Consider the following 21,026-nt stretch of genomic DNA (forward strand, 5'->3'; position numbering starts at 1 on the left):
ACATTTTCAAAATGACAGAAAAGGAAAAGGACCTGCAGCAAAGGTTTGTCCCCCCTGCATAGTTAGTACCTACAGTAGTACCCCCCCTTTAGAAACTATCACAGTGTGTAAATGGTAAATATCTTGTCTGATACCTTGGTCAAAGTTATCTGAGAGCTCAAGTCTCCTGGGTTTCCCATTCTTTTGCAGGCTGCTGCTTTGTTTCCCTTTTTCACTCTAAATACAAATAATACACTGATATTGCTTAAAATGTTGCAAAAACAGTGTTTCATGTGTAACTTTATGCCTTTTGGAGATCATTTCATCTTCCACTTAACTGTTCACATTAACATTAACTTTTTGACCAGGGGTGCCCAGACTTTTGCATGTCTCCGTATCCACCCCATAGCCTGTCAATATACATCCAATAATCTGACACCAGATACCATAATGTGAAAATGGACATGTTTTGAATAAGAAGAAAAATGTGTAAAAGTATATAGAATCTTTATATGTTTTAATAAACCTGCACATTTATAATAAGACATATTTCAGTGACATATGATCACAACATTTTTTAAAACATATGATCTTTATAAGGATATGTGTTAATAATGTATTCCCCTATGGGTGACATGGCATCATCACTCATCACTTTCCAGTGGCTCTCTCTATATCTTGCCGTGGTGTTATTGAGTTTTGCCCTGCAGGTGTTTACAGACAGGAGTCAAAGGTATTGGCTCAGCTTCACAGGTAACATCCATCACTTTCACCTCAGAGCCCTAGAGGCATCTTTATTACTGACAGACCAGGTGTACCTCCGCCAACCTCACGCTTACAGCAGACGTCATGTGACTCTCTGACATCATGTCTGCTTTAGTTTTCACCGTTTCACTCTTTTCTTTCTTTTTGCCACTTGCTGCTTTTTGCTCTTTCTCTCTCTTTCTTCATTATATTCTAATCATAAACATACAGTATCACAATTGTTTCCTCATTTCTAAAGCACCTTTTTTTTCTTTTCTATTTTTATAGCACAAATGTAATGACCATAATGATGATGAGGCACTGTGAAAATCGGCCCATTTCCTGCACACTGAGACTCACCAAGGCTGTAATGAAGCTCTTAAGGCCCAAGGCTTAAGGTGCTTTGCAAATAACTAGACACACATTGAAAACAGTAAGCTGCCGCTGCTGCCGCTTCCTATTGAAGTGTTAAAGCCAGACTAACAAAAAAAATATTTAAAATGAATGAATAAAGCAGCGCTGATATTCATGCGTGATGGAAAAAATGCAAGTATCCAACCAGCTTCCTCTGTGATGAACGATTATGCTAGATCACGTTGTGGGTGACGATGGGGGGAGCAGAAGTGAAGTCGTTCTTCGTCGGCTTTGTTTTCATCACCATTAACAACAACAAAAAAGTCTTGATACCGATTCCCCTCGACTGGGTGAAGAGCGTCGTCCACGAAGACAAACACCAGCGTCATCAGGATTCAGTGCTTGAATCAAAGTCTTTTGTCTTTGGATGCAAAATGCGCAAATCCATCTGCAGCAATGTATATCCAAATCTTCGTCAGACGCTCGCTTAATCTGATGCTATTGAATCGGCGTGACAACCAACAGCTGTACTGCAGGATATGAAGCAATGTGTAAAGACAAGGGCTATTTAAAAGGCATTGTGGGGAGATAACGCTTCTATTCAACGGTTGTGGTTGCTCATAAACAATCACTTAATCAAGCTGAAGTAATTTCCTGCCTGCCGTCTCTTTTCTCTTGCCCTCTCCTTTATTCCTCGGTTTGTCTTTCTGTGTTTGTTGCTAATTAAAAAGAAATCAGTCGTATGAAGCTCCCGCATTTGAAAGTAAAAGTCCCAAACTTTATCCATTTCCTTGAAGGGATCAGAGAAGAGGAATTAGCTGTTTACTAGGTCGGGAAATACGGTGATGCCACCACAACGTGGCCGTGGATCAACAAGCAAGACAGAATAATTAAACCACATTATTATTCAGAGGTACCAACACTGTCAGTAAAAATGTGTTATTCACAGGAAACTGTTGGTTTGGGTACTTTTTACCATTTGCAGGAGGCTTTCTCTGCTGAAAACTATTGTGGATTTGCTCTAGTTGGCCCGTGTGACTACTTTTTAATAATGCTGACACATTTGCAGATAAAATGACAGCTAATAGACACACCATGTTCATCATGTTGTGTCTTGTTGTGTACCGCTGCTGCTATTGAAACATGAGCCAATAAATCGTTGGTGGATGCAGCAGGTTATTGTGACCCATGAGGTCATGATAATAGGAGAAAACTCAGTGTTGTGTTGGATGGAGAGTGGTGTTTTATGGAAGTCACACTCTGCTACACACACAGCTGCACAGTCCTACACTGACAATACAATTTGGGGTTCGGTATCTTCCACGGTGACACTTTGAAAGGCCGACAGGAGAGCTGGGAATCCACCCACCCAACCCGCTGATTAGTGGACAAAGCACTCTGCCTCATGAGTCGGGCTCAATCAAGATAAATGCAGGTTAATGACACAGAATGTGAAATCAGCTGTGTGAAGAGAACAAATGCTGTCATTTAGGAAGAAAAAAAACATCTATTAGCAGCTAAATAAGCTGCACTTACGTATTAAAAACTAGAAGTCGGCAAAACAACTCTAAACTATGTACAGAGTAAAGTGTGACTGCTCATGAAACATCATAAAACACTTTCTAAGAACCGAGGAAACTGCGGTCAAGTGAACAACCCATTTTAAATTAAACACGGTCATTTCAATCAATATTGATATATAATATTGATCGGAGCAGCGTTAATGTGTTCATATAACGGGCTCTTAAAGCGGTGACATATGGAGCGTGTTCAGTTTAGACCTTTGAGTTCATTTGCGTCCGCAGTCCCTCAGGTGAGAGAAATAAAGAGGCTGTGGTTGATTGGTCGGTCGGTTCGGTCCATTGCCAGAGGAGGCTCTTTAAAAGTGTCACGTAATGCCCGACTGTCTGCATCTATATGAATGTGAGCAATGACAAAGACGCTCGATAAGTTTTTCGCCCCTAAAACTTTTCCTCCGCTGAATGATAAGACGACGATGTGCTTAGCCAGCGTTATGCAGAATCCGCCGCTCGCTATATAGTGTCAGGTGTCAGTCACATTGGAGACAAAGCTCACACAGCAACAAAGCATACCATAATCTGCATCCATTTACCCACAGCCACACACAAACAGCCTCACTTTGCCCTGGGCTGTAGCTGTGGACAAAGCCTGTTGTTGCAAATGCTGACTTGAGGAATGAAACCTCCCGTCTTAAAAAACAAAAAGAGCAACATCAGAACGGTGCAGAGAAGGGAAAAGTGTCTTGGAAGGCGAATCTCTCGGGGCAGCGAGGTTCATTCATTCAGAGCCTCTGGTCTTTAAACTCCCCTACTGCTGAGGCTGTGTTTTGCTGAGACAGTGATTCATTTACATACATATAAGGGATGTCTGCTCACCAGAGAGTTTAGGAGATTTGACTTTAACACCCTTTAAGGCTTTAGCGGGTCTCTGCAGGTGTGTTTGCGTGGACGAGCTCAAGCGTTTGCGTTTTTTTTAAGGCTGCACCACTGGAATGAGATGAGGCGTGGGGGGATGGGGGGGGGGGATGGTGGTGGTGGTTCCTGTTTTGTCCTTGATGCTTCATTTCCACAGAAAGTGGTCAATTAGTTCCAAAAGCGTATCAGGTGGATTTAGAAATATGATAATACATGCAGCAAAACGGATGAGTTTGCTCGGGGACGACGCCAGGCAATTTAGAGCGGAGCTGCTGCTGCTGCTGCTGCTGCGACTGGTGGTCGTCGTAGAGATAGGATCTGAAAAGACTCTAATGTTCCTGCTATACTTTAAAAGCAATGATATCTGACTGTACAGCCGTGGCCAAAAGTTTTGAGAATGACACAAATATTAATTTTCACAGTCTGCTGCCTCAGTTTTTATGATGGCAATTTGCATATTCAGAGTTATGAAGAGTGATCAGATGAATTAAAATTAATTGCAAAGCCCCTCTTTATCATGAAAATGGACTTAAGGAGAGAGGTTCAATTATTGAAGAAGGCTTCAGGAAGCCCAGTCCAGCAAGCACCAGGACTGTCTCCTAAAGTGGATTCAGCTTGCTGTGTTAGGGTTAGGCTACTGCATCTTCACGCACTTTTGGAGGATGGCTGGACAATGTTGACTCTCGGCTTGACTCCACTCGTTTCAGGTTCTTTTCCTTTACAACTGAGTAGGACGTCATAGTTCCTCCTCAACGTGAGCGAGTCGTCAAAGCACGGCAGCTACGGTCGCTCCATCTCGCTCTCGTCAGCTCCAAACTCACTCATCTGCACCTCGATTACAGACCATTGTTCGGTTTTCCACACAGCGGTCAATTGACCCTTTGTCAAGGCCCCGCCCCCCACGGTTACTGTTGCTTGGTTGGACAAACAATGGTCACGGAAGGGTTAACTCCCATTGGAAACCATTGAAAATTAGGAAGATTTAAATTGCTAGTAAGGGAAATTTGAATTAACTTACATATCAGAAAAATGGTGTCCGTGATAGAAGACAGACGTGGCTAAAGAGCGATTGAACGGGCATTACCCGACTTTTCCAAAAAATGGGGAAAAATCATTGTTTTGGTCACTCACTAGCTAGTAGCTAACGGCGCTAGCTAACGTTAGCTACAAGCTAATCTCCGCCGATCTCCCATTTCTCCTCGTAAAACTTCACAAAGTTAAAAAGACATTAGTGGCTGTAATGTTACGTTTGCTAGATAACTTTGAAGGTATTAGATCTTCTCTGTCTATGAACACGACCAGAGAGTGGACTAGAGAATGAATGAGCTTAGCACTTAGCACAGTACAGCCAGGGAAAACGGGCTCACTTCTCATGAGGACTGCACACAACAACAACAAACAAAACTTTGCAGTTAACCCCTGACCTATGCCTACAGCTCCCCCTAGTGGACCACCCCCAAACCCTATTATTAAGCTCAATTAAATACGTAACAGAAACTTAAAGTAATATTATATGTTAGGCTAAGTATGTTTATTGATGTCTTGTGTTTAGGGAATGGGATAAAAATGACTCCAATACGTTCCAGATATTGTGAGTCGCTATTGCAGGAACCCCAGGCACACATTTTAACCATATTGAAAAATTATAAAGTAGTTTTTGCCCAAAAGTTGCTGTCTACCTATCTTGTTTCATAGGGTTTCATTCCAGGGTTGTCCAACCTTAGAATGTTGCGCAACACGTGACATGGGGAGAAGCGCTCTGATTGGTGAAACAGCAGACCAATCAGAAGGCCAACAAAGGGTCAATTAACTTGTCTGACAGAATAACAACAGTCCAGATCAGTTGGCGCTGTTGCCGGTGTGTTTTTAAAATTAGCCGGTTTGATTGTATGTGTTTTTATAATATCGGCACAAAAAGAAACATTGTCAGTCGTCCTCTCAATTGCCGATATTAATGTCTGTTTACATCAACCAGATGTCTTTTGACAGAGTGATTGGTGTTAACTTTACTGTACTTTTGCTCAGTAATTAATGCAAGTATGGCCGGGAATCAAACCCAGGACAACTGCTTGAAAAGCAGCTATGCTCACCACTGTACCACCATCACATAGATGTGTATGGTCAAAAAGCATTATATGAAGTCAAATCAGATGAGACATGATTATGTGATTAGCTAAAGAAAATAAAGTTACATTACTGAAGTCAAAGCTTAAGTTTGCTGAATTAGCAGCGATGGTTTCACAAAGTTTTGCCAACTATAAATCAAACATTGTCACTATTGTTCTGCTCATGGTGGCCTCGTACTCATTGTCCTTGTTGGGCTTTTTTCAAAAACTTTTTTATGACAAACAAAAGACCCAGACAATCCATTGTGCTGAATGTTTTTCTGAAACGTCTCAACAAGCTGCGTTTGGAAAAATCACCTTGAGGCGACAGTAACATCTACATCTTGATATGAAATATCACTCAAATCCTCAGCAGTGTCGATTTCCCAACTTAAAGGTTGTATTGGAGTTCATTAAAACAGTAACAGTTGAAGTTTAGTTCATGTTTACAATGAGCTGACCCGCCCACTTCATTAGCCAAAACCACAGCAGGAGAAAAGCCAACACATGAAACCATCTGCTGCAACCACACGCACATCACCTGTAGGCAATGCCAGGCTGTCAGCGGCAAACAGTTGTCCTTTAATCAAGGTGAAGGGCTGCCAATTAATAGCCGTGTGAGACTGTAATGGCCGACAGCAAGAGGGGCAACAGCTGGTGTAACAGTGAGACGAGGCTAAACCCCTGCTAGCTTCTCCTGCGAGCCTCGTTCATTACAGAAAACAACAAGAAAGTGAACAAACAACATATTGATTTTTTTTTTATTTACGGAGTTATGGGATCATTAAAATTAAAATGTATCTTTCATTATGAGGCATCAGATGTGCAAAGATGGTGTTGGAAATGTGAAGGTTCACACTGTGGCAGGACACAATAAAGTGCTCAGTAAATGTCATGATATTCTGTTTATTATGTCTTCAGTGTGAATGCAAAACCTTTCCAGCATTATTTATGCCAATAACCAGAAATTCAGACATATTTGAAAAATCTTATTCTGGACTTAAAGGGACAACGAGGAGTTTCTATTCGGTTATAAAAAAGTCTCATATTAATGTGGATGAATCTCCGCAACCCACACTTGTTAATGGGCCCATTTTCGATAAATATATCGTTTCGTCTCTATCGTTATTTTGTTATTATTAGTGGTGGCGGAAATGCTGGTCGAGCCGACCAGCGTTTCCTTCGTGGCGAGTCATGAGAATAACGCAGCCAAATCGCCGTTTATGGTCGGAACTATGACGGTATGTGAACCTCTTTGAACCTCTGACTTTAATTATTGATGAATGAAAACATGAGTCCGTCTTGCGCCGGTCAAAGAATTTTACGGTGCGCGCGGAGGCTCATAAATGTAGTGTGAAAATGCTTCGCTTTTCCAAAACTCCTCGTTGTCCCTTTAATATAAGTGAGAATGGGTGAATGTCATTTTAACAAAACTCATATAATTTCTAGATCTACTTGGCTCTGATCAGTCTTGACTATAAATATCCTTTTGATTGACACAACACATCATCCTCTTTCTACCTTGCCACATAAAGGTTAAAGACCTCTTCCTGCTTTACCACTGAACATTGATTAATTGGTTAATTGATTGACTCAATTGAAGTTTGTCTTCAGCCTCTCCCAAAGAATGAACGATAAAAAACATACGTATGATCCACATTTAAAAAAACAAAAACAAAACAAAAAAAACATGCCATTTACAACATGCACACCATGTGCACATGAGCAGGGAGCAGCAGTTCAATAACTACCAGAGAAAATATTAATAATTAATGAGATAAACAACAAGTGTCTCCAGGTGCAGTCAAGTTGCGTTCAATGCCTGTATGGCATAAGGAACAACAGGCTTCTCATATATGTTCCAGCTGGTCCCTGGGGCCCTGAATGAACACAAGAGGTGTGTGTGGGGTAACAGCAGCTTTCTTGTTTACAGCAGAGTCACATGCATTGTTAACATCCAATATACAAATATTGTTTCAGGATTAACCCTAAAGTGTAAATTGTGGAGTTGTCTAAATTGGTCAGATTATGAAACATAACTTAAATATTATGAATGCCAATAATTATTGAATTACTGATAATTACATTATTTGCTAATTAGTAGAGCCAATTATAATTAGCATATACATAGCATTGATTTAGCTCATTTTCAGTCATTTGCCCCCTAAGTTGATTTGAAACAATAATAAATGTTGATTTCTGAAGAGTCATAACTTAAAAGTTGTCGGTTGTATTATTTAGTGAAGTCAGAGGCAGAGTTATAATATTAGTTTCATCTTTACTCACTACATCTTAGCCTTTCTTAACCTCAGGTGTGTAAACTGTTAAAAATGTTATCGATTATCGATTATCGGTTATCGGCGTCAGCATCGTTATGAGGAGCAGGAAGTTATCAGTATCGGTGAAAAAAGTTATCGTTCATCCCTTTTAAATATCTGTCAAGTATCATCATCATGTTGGATTGTTTTCTAATAAACAAATCAGACAAATGTACCATGACACTAATAACACACCGTCAATGTACAACATGTACAGACCAACTTATATCATCACAAACTACTCATTATAACTGATCCCATTTATGCACAGATGCCTTTAATGTGAGTTGAGGGCCTTTTATTGACCCGTCGACCGACCGCTTCATCTGTCACAGCAGATGCTCGTCACCTCTTTCTGACACTTTCCACTCAGTGTTTTTCTCAAACAGGGGATGAGGGAGAAAAAAAGCAGCTTGAGGAAAGTTTTCCTCTTCTTACACATTGCTGACCCAGTCCTTTCCTGAATTATTTTCAAGCACCGCTCTCCAGAATCTGTCCCCCTCGGGATGATGCTGCTGCAACATTTGTCTGGATAGAGAGGCTGAGCCTTGCTAACAAATCAAGAGATATTAAAGAGAACATACAGCTGCTTCCTTAAAAGCTTAGTTTTGTCAAAAGCATAGAATATTTCACGATGAGACAGGCAGAGTTTATTGTTTTATAAGTGACTCTCGTGAACTTCTGACAGCCTGAAACATCAGCGTGCAAACTTGCAAATCGCTGCAGTTGACTTGCACAGGTTTACCATAAAATGCAATTGCTGCATATTTGCAGTTTGTTCCTCAGACACTTCCAACGATGTTTACTTCTGAAGTTTCTACTTGTACGCATAAGCAACTTTGTTGTTTTTGTAAGAGGTAATTTTTCCCTCCATTCATCACGCAATGATCCCCGCCAGACTGAGGAAATTTCTGCCATTCCTGCAAACAATGGTTTGTGAAACCTTTAACTGAACTGCGACAAACGTGACCTTGAATCCCATAAAAACCATTATGTGCTGTTAGTAGCAAAAAAATCTTTACGTGGGCTCTTGCAGGAAACGTTGGTTTATAAACTCATGACCGAGCAGAAAGAAATGCAACTTGGCATTCGATTTGTAAGTGAGACGTGGAACAGGGGTTATAAATCTAAATGTGTGTGTGTGTGCATGTGTCAGTCAGTGTGTGTGTGTGGAAGAGAAAATGGGCTGCAAATGTTTGTGTCCAGTCCACATGTCCAGATTTGGATATGTGTGTGTGTGTCGCTTGATGAGAGACACATTGATTGCTCTGGACCCAGAAAGTGGTGTTGTGCACTTCTCTGTTTTTATATTCACATCAGTTCCCACTGGATGGACTCAGTCGCTCTTTGCCACACGGTTCGAACCCGCAGTGAAAAGCCCTCGAGAGACGCCGACCCACCTGTTGAAGAGCTTCACCTCCCTCAGCGACGATTTCAATCATTCATTATATCACTTGATGAGGCACAAAGATCAATAGTCCATCCATTATCCTTAGGCGAGGCTGTCCCTCCTGTAGAAAAAAGGAACGGAATGTTACCAGACAGAGTTGTTTTAGAGGTAAATTCATGCAAAACCGCTGATGCGCATTCCCGTCGGGGCAGTTTTTCAGCAAGCAGTCTCTGCATTTACCTCTAAAACAACTCTGTCTGGTAACGTTGTGTTATTATCTCATAGCGTGGTGAATGTGCAGGTCACAACTTGTCCACCAGAGCGTTGTGGAGTTGTTGGATTGTGTATTTGATGAGTTTGATGAGGGAAACCAAGAAATCCCATGAGCCTCCGTAGCGTAGCTCTGAGCAGCTCACGGCTCTGCTCCGCCGTTCTAAAAATAGCTTGCACCGACAATTAAAGGTAACAAATCTACTGCGATGAGGGATTATGGCAATGGGCCAATTAGCCAAAATGTTGAACTATCCCTTTTAAAAAAATGATCTGTAATGTTGTTTAGGTTGGATGAGTTGTTGCCTGAGATGCTGCTGGTGGTTCTGTGGTGTGTTCAAGAGCTGCAGGTCGTTTGTGTTAAAGGGACAACGAGGAGTTTTGGAAAAGCGAAGCGTTTTCACACTACATTTATGAGCCTCTGCGCGCACCGTAAAATTCTTTGACCGGCGCAAGACAGACTCATGTTTTCATTCATCAATAATTAAAGTCAGAGGTTCAAAGAGGTTCACATACCATCGTAGTTACAACCATAAACGGCGATTCGGCGGCGTTATTCTCATGACTCGCCACAAAACCGAAAGTAAGGAAACGCTGGTCGGCTCGACCAGCATTTCCGCCACCACTAATAATAACAAAATAACGATAGAGACAGAACGATATATTTATCGAAAATGGGCCCATTAACAACTGTGGGTAGCGGAGATTCATCCACATTAACGTGAGACTTTTTTATAACCGAATAGAAACTCCTTGTTGTCCCTTTAATGGCAAAAAGGGATTGTCTTTTTTTTGGTAATTGCCTCGATTTCCTTTTCAGGTCAGTAAAAACACTTTCCTCTGTAAAAAAAACTAAAATACAAAAAAAAGTGATGATTGAGAAAACCAATGTGCAGGAATTTAGTTTTTTAAACTTTAATATTCAGTTGATACAACCCAGTAATGGTGACCATGGGAAATGCAGCATAACAAACACAGCACTAAGCAGCTGATTTCCATTATCTATGTCCACTCATGTTTCACAATAACTGACTCGGTCACTGGCCCAGTTGATTACTAACATCTCATCAGAGTCTTGAAACGTGCACGGCTCAGTCTTCCACCAGGAGCAGAGTTTTTGCGTCACTGCTTCCTGTGCATTTCCAAGTCATGACAACAGCAAGCATCTCAAGTTCTGCAAAGTGGCACATTGGTGCGTTTCATCATTTCATTCAGGGCTGTGCTTTCCCCCACTTGCTTGCATATATTTTTTGGGGAAAAATACAGCAGTGAATAGATTTCAGAAGATCTCGTTAGACCCAACTAACAAGGTGAAAAACATCCCTCTTTTAACTTTTATCATAAAAGGCTAAGAATGGAGAGAAAAGGAGGGAGGGGAGGGGGACTCAGAACGAGAAGAAAAGAAGAGAGAAAAATGGAAAATAGGGAAGGAAAAAAAGAATCAAAAGAGGCAGAAACATATTTTCTGCCTGTGATTCATTCGACCGGCTCTCTGTTATGATGTAAAGTTTCACCACAACCACTGAATGAAACAGTGTAAGCGATGTTCCAGACATGGCTGTGCTGCATTCAAAGCTCTCTTCAAAAGTTTAGCAGCAGTGAGGTCACTGATACTCGGCCCCAAAGACACTGACGCTGCAACTTACGATGTCGTGACATTTGTCAATTAGGTGATGCAAGGTTTACAGAAAGACGGCACATTTGCCAGTCAGCCGGGCGGAGAGTTTGTGCCCTCAGTGGCTTCACTGGAGCCAAAGAGTGATCAATATGTTAATAGGACAAAATTACTTTTAAAGTGTAGCTTCTCCAAAATTACATCTCATCTGCTATTATGTGCTCAGAGATCACAGTTAGTCCAAACTGAAATATCTCAACAACTTTGTTTTGATGGATTTTTGTGAGAGTTTCTGATGCAGGACTTTTCCCTCTTGGTAAACATTAATGGTTTGAGTTAAATGTTGCAACAACTACTGGATGGACTGCAACGACATCTAGTACTGACGTTCATGTTCTCCTCTAATGATCCCACGAGATCATTTAAGCTCACAGAAAACATACTTCACAATTTTACATTTCACACTTTAAATTTCATTTCAATTCATTAGTTACAAGTATTACGAACGCAAGATAACCATTGGTACAGATAATTATTGGCCCGATATTGGCTAATAATTATCATTCAAAATACACCAATAAGTCCGATATTTTCTGGTACCACTTTTCATCAAAGTCTGCACCTTAGTTTCATTAGTTTTCTGAGTCTCTCCATGTTTCTTCTCACAGTAAAAAGTCAACGTTTACATTTTTTTTGACAAAGTCTCATGAACTACTTTTTTTTTTTTCATTGAATGACTGTTTGGGTATTTGTAAATCATTGCCCATCCCTAAAACATAAAATACTCTTAAAGGCCGAGGAGTTGTGATGTTGTTGAGAGATAAATATTCAAAATTCTGATGTTTTGACTATTTTTTAATAGACAAAATAACTTTAATTACAAAAACAGGTACCTTCGTATACCGGTACTAGTTTCCAGGAACCGAGTATCAGTACCGTATCGATTCAAATGTGAAAGGTACCCATTCCTAATGACAATCCATCCCATAGATGTTGAGATATTTTAGTCTGGAGCCAAAAATAGTGGGCGTACAGATCAACCTGCTGCTCCTCTGCGAGCGTATAACTTGTCGGAACATTTTGACAGAAGTGTGGGGTGAGAAAGTGGAGGAACCAAAGAGAAGTCCCATGAAGCCAGACTACATTAAGCAGAAGTGTAGATTAGTTGGAGGTGAGACACAAGCGGATGGAGCAGAGCCAAGCTGATCACCTCCTCCTCCAAATGTCAGCTCAATTATTCCACCCTGTCGGTGTGGACACACAGGTCGGAGACTGCTGCTCCAGGATCTGATGAGGCTGAGCTACTTTTTAAAACTTCTGAACTGTGAGCTGGGTGATCATTGTTTTCCCATATCCCTCTTCACATTTAGTACCATGTTATTAAGGGGCTATTATGTTGTATTTTTTGCTCCTGGCTGTCCTAAACTGATGATCAGAGGACAGGACTGGACAACCTGAAGTCAAACAGTTAGTTCTGTGATCACAAACAATGAACACACACCTGCTGTTAATAGACACTGCTCTACCTGCGTTTGCTGAAATTCAGTGGCCCTTCCAACCTCCCCCACACCCCGCCCCATCTATAGCTTGTTAAATTTGATTGACAGAGCAAGATATTTGCGGTGAGTGTCAGGGCGGTGAGGGTTTGGAAATGGAACAGAGATGTCCCTGCATGGGGACAGCATGAAAGTAATACCTACGTACGTGCCTTCTCGTTATTATATCTCCACCAATTTGTCATGAATGATTTATTTAGCTTCAGGAGGTGTGAGTGCATGCAAATTACGCCTCATACTTTAAAACAATTTTGGATAAGTGTGGCAGACTGACACTTTGTAATAGATGTTTTAGACCCTATCATTTGTTGGCAGGCGCCCCGTTGCATGGCCGTCAGCTGCTGCGGGGTTGTGATTTCCACCGGGCTCAGACTGCAGTGAGAGGAGACGAGGAGCTGGACTGTGTGGGACTGTGGGCATCTGGTCTTTTCAGTGGAACACACTTGTATGTCATTAGCATGCCATCATCTTCCACAATTCCTCAATCAGCCAGTCCCCCCAAGTCTTTGCCATTTTGTTTTCTTCCAAATTTTTTTTTTTTTTAAGAAATCTGTTGCAGAACAGTTTGTGCAGCCAATGGAGATATGAAATCCATGAAGTTAATAACAATGGCAAACTGCTGTACGCATCAAAAGTCCGCCAGGTTTGATTGCACAGAGTTGGTTTGAGGACAGTGGGTGAATTAAGCAGCAACAGTCCAGTTACTGGGTTTAAAAAAGTTACTATGCAGGATTTTTACCTTAACTATGCTATATTTTTTCCTTAACTATGCTATATTTTTTCCTTAATTAAACAGCTTCAGAGTAATTGTGATGGTTAAATAAATGACTTGTAACTTTTTACGGGGAGAATGGAGGCTCTCTGCCTTCTACCTAGTGTCTCTTGGCTGAAAACCAACCTTGCAAGATCAGAGCCTCCGACCCGGTGTCCCAGCTCTCGCCTCTGCGTCACTGGGACATAAATGTGCCCCCTAACCTGTAATCTCTTGTTTGTGACAGATAAGACTACAAAAATATACATATCGTAACATCGTATATGATAAATAACGTTATCCACCGTTCCATGGATTGATTTCTCGCCGGCTTCATTGAAAACAAATGCACATGACCGGGAGGAGGGTTAGCAAAACACCAGACTTGCATAGTTCCCCTTTAAAAAGTATTCACTCTCCATGGACAGTCAGAAAGTATTCAGATCCATCCATCTTTTTTACTTTTTTTGCAGCTTTTTTTTTTTTAAATTTTAACATTAAATTTAAAAGAAAAAAATATGTGAAAAAAGTGAAGGTGTCTCAAAACCTTCTGAATGTTTTATACCTGAAACTGTAATATACATTTTTATGCAGATGACATGATTGTATATGTTTCTGACTCTTCTTAATCTGTGTCTCTGTCTTTGATATGTTTTACATTCACACCACTCTTATAGGGGAGGGAATCACCAGAGGCAATGTGATACGATATTACCACAATACTTCTGCCTCGATACGATATTATTGCGATACTAAAAATGTTGCAATATGCTGAGATACATTGTGATTTATTAGCTTTTTTTCTACTGCAAACGATGTCTCCAAATTAAATCTGTTTTTTTTAATAACTTCTAAGTCTGTTCAGATCGATACTAGGCATCAGTATATCGATATAATATTGCCATTAAAAATATCAAGATATGACCAAAACAATGACAAAAAATATGGTAAAAGTCTGTAAAGATAATATTATAGTTGCATTATACAAACAGTCGTTTTCAGATTATACTGTGGGTTTATAACTACAAACATCTTTGAATTCATACATAGTCACCTGATCCACTGTTACTTCAGAAGTCTCAGGTAGCGTAAGCTCTATTTAATGAGTTTGGTGCTTTGATAATTTTGCCTACATTTACTGTATATTTCACAACAAAACTGCTCAATGACTGTGGAGTGCTGCATAATTACTGCACAGCTGCAACAGTCAAGTCAACATGTGCAGGTAGACAGACACACAAAGATGCATACACGCATAACACAACTAAAAACACGTGTTGTACACACTCACAATCTGTTGCAATTATGTTTGGTGATCAGCGCTGATTGCTCCTGTTAGATGTTCTCATCAGTGACTCTTTGCCTGCACGATGCTGATGTGAGTGGTGAACTAGTGTTGTATGAGAGTGTGTGTGTGTGTGTGTGTGTGTGTACATGCGATGTCTGCACTCCTCAGACATGGTGACACACCTGATGGATGGATGTCTCCTCAGCACAACAGAGATAACTGGATTTGTTGCTCGGCCTTGAGGCCACAAGGTTACAAAAGACATTTCAACTAACTTCGTACATGAGCACCAATGTACTCACACCTTCCTCAGAATTCAAGTATTCAGCTTTTTCCCCCACTTAATACAACTTCAACCAATTTGTGTTCACTATTACATACAGTGAACGCTTTCATGTGATATATAGATCTCATTTGTCTCTGGTGGCCACCTGTCTGCAAGCCCTCCACTGTTTAATGGATCACACACAGAAAGCCTATATCCTACATTACAGTGTGGGAATTCATTAAAAAAAAAAAAAACCTCAAGTGCACACGGCAACCAGCTGTGCAGCACTCCCTTAAAAGCTACCTACTGTGATATGAGTGCTTATGCATATGACGAGATTTCATTTTTAGCAGGGCTGTCAGTTAATTAACATAGTCGCAATTAATCGCATGAGTGTCCATTCAAAGTGTACCTCAAGGGATATAATACAAGTGTTAAATAATGGACACACATGCCTGCTTTATGCAAATGTAGACATGATTTAGACATGATGGTTTAAGCATGTCAGATCCTGAAAGTGCATTAATTTTCACAGTTTAGTGAGATGAGACGTTATGGAGACATGTTTCACTGGAGGCAATGATTAATGTGACGCAACGTGGTTAAATAAATGATGTCAGGTTGTCTCCTAGCTGCTCCGCATACATGCTAAAACTAAACACCATCAACTGATCAATAGAAGCGTTCCCACTGCAGGGACTTTGGGGTAATTTAACAGGCCCGTTGCCCCAGGCCCTGTGGCTCCATCACCCCCGAAGGTACTCCGAGAGAGAGCAGTAAACAAGAGCAATAAAAGAACTTCTTTTTTTTTCATTAAAAAAAAAACACATCACTAGAAACAAAATTATTAAGTTTGACAATGAAAACTTTGCACATTACACATTACTGACAATAAAATGCGCTGTTACTTGACTCAATAAGTCCTGTCACAAAAATAATAATACACCTGTTAAAGCTCCAGTTGGTAAGTTGACGAAAGTGAAAGTAAACTCCGCGACTTGGTCGGAAATTTCAAGACAATACTCCGTCAGGTCCCTTTATGAACCTCTGCCAAGCGCCCCACACACACACAGACACACACAAAGTAGCCATAAACGCACCCACAGAGAAAAAAAAAAAAAAAAAAAAGATGTACCGTATCCATAGCACGATGTGTAGGAGTGGCGATTGGCTGCTCCTCCTGCTCCCTCTACCTGACTGGTGGAGAATCGTCGGGCGCGGTGGATTTTGGCAAATACGATTACAGGCTGTAGGTGGAGCCAGAGGAGTTGGATTTTGTCCTAAATTACTCATTTAATGTCTGACCATCAGAATATAGTGACAATTCCAGCAAATATGACTGAATAATTGTTACCAACTGAAGCTTTAAAGCGTACGTTATGTACACTTTTTTTTTCTCCAGCCCATCAACTAGTCGGAGGAGCTTCCTGAGGTTATGGTTATGGTTAGAGTGATAGGAGGGCGAGTCCAAGTAATTTGACATGTTTTAACATTTTATTTAAAAAAGTAACACAACAGTTACTTCTCCTGGTAATTAGTTACTTTTATAATGTAATAATTCAGTCACTAACTCTGTTACCTTTTGGGGAAAGTCAACTACATATAAAGTAACGTGCCCAACACTGCTCAAAAGTCCGGCGGGCCCTATGTGGGCCCTATCCAATCCAATCCACTTTATTTATATAGCACATTTTAAAAACATGGGGCCCTATCCAATCCAATCCACTTTATTAGCACATTTTAAAACCAAGGTTACCAAAGCACTGCACAACAGATACAAAACAGTAAAATAAATGATGTTAAAGTTAAAATACAGCAAATTAAAAGCAGAAAAAAGCACTAAGAAAAACATAAGATCAGATAAAACACTAAGAAATATAAAAATACAATAAAAGACAGAGACCACACAACTCTTAAAAACAAACAATAAGAAAATAAAAAAATTAAATTAATTCTAAATTGGACAGGGAGCCAGCCAGGGAGGTGAGAAGGGGGTAATGTGATCATGCTTGTGAGTTCCTGTTAAAATACATTCTCTGCAGTGGAGACACGGTGGACGGTTCCTGTGAAGTTCCTTCTCCTCTTCCTTTACCAGGAACTTCCTCGGTGGAAAACGGGGCTAATAATCAAGGATTTTCAAGATTTCTGTTAAATACCTGTGTGGCCATGAAAATTTTGTTCACTTCCTGTGAAAACCTCATGAGCAGACCTTTTCCCCCACCAGATGCACTTGGCCCGGCTGCGGCCCTGAAAGAACAGGTGTACCTGGTTATATTAATGACAGTTCTGTTACACTTGGACGTGCCAGTCGGCCCTGACGGAGAGCCAGTATGCAAAGTATGAGCCGTGCTGGCACACCTAGATGGAGCACATTCATTAGAAAAAGCTATTAGATGCACCTGTTTTTTAAGCAGTCAACATCTCCGCCGTGACACTTGTGCGTTACACTCGAGGTCTTTTGCACGTTTGAGCTGCATCGATTCTGTCAGGAACCCATTGTCAGGTCTGTCAATTTGAGATGCGGGTGATTACAGTGAACTATCATCGAGCCTTTTCACAGCTGCCAAAACTCCCATTTCACCGTGTTCAGGGTCCTCGCCGCGGGCAGTCGGTGCTCCTGCAAGGGTGCTAATTGTGTGCAGCCACGTTGACTTGGCAAGTTTGTGGATATTCATTAGAGGGGTGATGGCATGAAAGAGAGTGGTAGTGGTAATTTTTTGGCACACGGGGAAATATTTTGAAGAGATGTTCTGAAATGAGCCCAAAAAGCAGGTCTGTGCAGGCAGCAGCTCTGCAGAGGAATATCAATGTCTGGAGTCAGTCAGTACAGTAGAAGGCTTATTTCTCCTCTGTAGGAGGCTCCAGCTCTTTTACCGGGCCAGGCTTTGTGTTGTGCTGAACGTGTACGGACTTGACGACGTCGACCCACCCAACACCTGGCGGGACAACAAACAACCTGCAAACCCTCACACTTCTCATTTAAGAGTTTACATAAGACGATAATGGCAAATACTAATGCGCTGTCAACCTAGAAAGCCACACCCAGGAAGTGACATAACCACACCCCTCTGTCTGCAAAGCCTTTTACCTCCAGACAACAGACAACAAAGACAGAAAACTGCAGCACTGGTGCATTAGTTTAACGTGTTTATTATGTTGCATTAGAGTCTTACATCAAAGAGGATTTGGATTGATGCATAAATTAATTAATTAGAGGTAATATCTTGATTGATTTGCTTTATTATTTTAAGTGCTAATATTTATATACTTGTACTTGTATATTTCTTAAACCAATTTTATATCTCTCTCATAAAGTCACTGTATGTATACAGTATATAAAAAAGGCCTTTACCAGTTGGTGCACCAGTTTAACATTTTATATTGCTCTCTGCTCTTTTGGGCTTTTCATACTTTAACTTGTTTTGTTTTTTTTAATACAATGGGTCACAATGGGTTATTTTATTACCTTCTAACTTTGAAAAAAAAGTGCTTTTAAATAAGTGGATTATCATTATTATAATCATCAATATGTCATATCCATCCATCTGAGTAAATAATTTTCCTCAACCCACTTCACTGTATCTGAATCCTCTTCAGCTGTGTTTATCTGACTGGAGTGAAACCATCAGATTACGTAGTGGTGGCACTTGAGTGAAACACGTCTCCTTCTTCACCGTGTACAAGACAAAACAAAGAACACATCCTCCCCTACAATGAGCACTTAGCCTATATAATCCAATACATCCGATCCATCTTCATTACTTGAGAAAGAAGAAGAAGAAAAAAACCTAAATGACGCAAATGCCTTCTGTGAACAGAATAAAAGAGTCTTGTAAGATGATTAAAAATTCTATTACACACTTGAGTACAATATCTCGGGCTTTTTTAGGACTCTTATAGCCCATTAGAGGAAATGACTTCCACACACTAAGATCGGAGCAATTTTCATATTTAATGCACCCCCCTGGCCCCATGCTTCCTGCATCAGGACCTTATTACCCTCATGAAAGTCTTATTCAAACAGGCAGGTTGACTGAAGACAAATGCATATATTATTAGAGTGGCTGCAGGACCTTGAAGGAGCAAAGAGAGAAACAGGATCTATACAGACATCGATTTCATGCTGGTACTCTACTTGATTGTTTTAACATGTATGTACATAACAGAGGAGGTGGTGTATGAGAACATGAAGTTCAGGAGGACAGATGGGAAGATTTCACACCAACACTAATATCCTCAAGCTGCAGGAGGAAGAAAAAAAAGAAGAAGTTATATTTCTAAATGCAGGAATGTTACTGGCTGGTGTGCAAACAGGTTGTTTTCATTTTGAAAGGTCAGTGGGTTGTTTCTGACTGCGTGTCTCGGTCAAGGGTACGCTCCAGACGTCAGCCATCCGTCAGACAGTTTATAGTGCAGAGTCACTCCAGATGGGATCCATCACGCTGTGACATGCAGGCTGATGTTGTTTAGTTTAACCATCCCCAGTTCTGAGCTGGGTAACACTCCCAGGCTTTGGACACACACACACATTTGGCATGTGGGCGGACAGGACAGGATGGCCGGCCATGAAAACTCAACAACGAATCAGTTCACTGCAAAATTATTTCATAACATGAGATATTTGTTGTTAACGTGCATTTGTTACTGAACCAAAACAGAGAGGTGATGATAGCTGAACAAGGAGAGATGTTTAAAGTTGTGCGTGTTATTGTGATTCAGGAAGATCAAGAATGTTTCACAGGAACAAGATGAAGTTTAAAGGTCAAAATATCAAACTTTAACATGTTGGAGGAATAAATCTCAGCGGTGTACTAAGAGTACTGAAACATCCTGTTCACTTACAAGTACTATTAAGGCGTATTCACACCTGCTTTGTTCCAATCCAGCAACTAAACCAACACAACTGTTGCTTTCATTTTTTGGGGCCGTTTGTGTTCACACACGGCAACAGCTCCAAACGGTCCAAAGTTGTAAACAAATGCCATGCGCTGTCAAACTCTTCTCTTATTGGTCAGACATTAATTAAAAATTTATTATCCTAATGAAAATTAAAATCCGACACGGTCCGAACCGCGGTTGAAGCCTAGACCAGACCCAATCTGAGTCTTTTGTGTAGCCTATATTTTCAGCCCTAATCCAACCCGAACACGGCAAAAAAGAAAAAAGAAAAGAAGCCGACTGGAGTGATCCTCCACCAGAACTCGGCCTGAATTAGCGCATCCGGTCGGGCCAGTAGGAACCAGCACGCCTGGTCGTTTAGAACCACTGAAGACCAGCAGCGTGTAGTGTGTTGTGTCGGTTTCTGTGTCGATTACGTTCTCACTACAAACGAACCGCTCCAGTGCTCGGTTGGAGACGAGCCGAGACCGCCTCTCCCAAGCGATCTTGGCCCGCTTGTTTTGTTCCGCATCCGAGCCCGGTTGCTGTGACCAAACAAACCGATCTCTGACGTAAATCGCTGTTCCAGAACAACTGGTCCATTTGATCCAGGTGTGAAAGCACCCTTAGTTGAAACTGTACTAAAAGAAGCACAAGTGGGACAAATACAAGTCGGGCCTGGGGGCAGGACACATGATCGGCCCATTAGACCCACTTCGAGTTTCAATAGGACACGCTGGTTCAGGCCGGGTTCATGCCGAAAATATGTACAAATAACTGGGGTCGGGGGTCGGGCCTCGGGCATCCCCCAAACAGAAGTCGTCACACCGAGTCATAAAGCTCACTCGGACCTGGTTTTGATTCCACCCACTGTGTCATTCCCCCTCTCTCTTTCCCCATTACTTGTCTCTCTACAGCTGTCGTGTCAAAATAAAGACATGAAAGATGGAAAAAGAAAAAAACTCATTGTCTCATTCGCCTGTGGACTCCGGGCTGGAGAGGTACCAACCTGAAGCCCCCGCCCCGAGAAGAGGTACTAAAGTAACAAAAACAAAAAAAAAGTACAAGCTGAACT

At 41.1% G+C, this 21,026-nt stretch overlaps 1 long non-coding RNA gene across 1 annotated transcript in view; it reads left to right on the plus strand.

Moving 5' to 3' along the window:
* LOC146986304 (uncharacterized) overlaps positions 1 to 21,026 on the plus strand; it is a 69,949-nt gene that overhangs the window by 48,586 nt on the left and 337 nt on the right. Inside the window, exon 2 of the long non-coding RNA XR_015036072.1 lies at positions 20,869 to 20,984. This is a non-coding gene — a long non-coding RNA (uncharacterized LOC146986304). The remainder of the gene's footprint in view (positions 1 to 20,868; positions 20,985 to 21,026) is intronic.

Source organism: Trachurus japonicus, chromosome 6 (assembly GCF_045865225.1).
Source record: "Trachurus japonicus isolate A0001 chromosome 6, Traja_1.0".
Taxonomy (NCBI): Eukaryota; Metazoa; Chordata; class Actinopteri; order Carangiformes; family Carangidae; genus Trachurus; species Trachurus japonicus.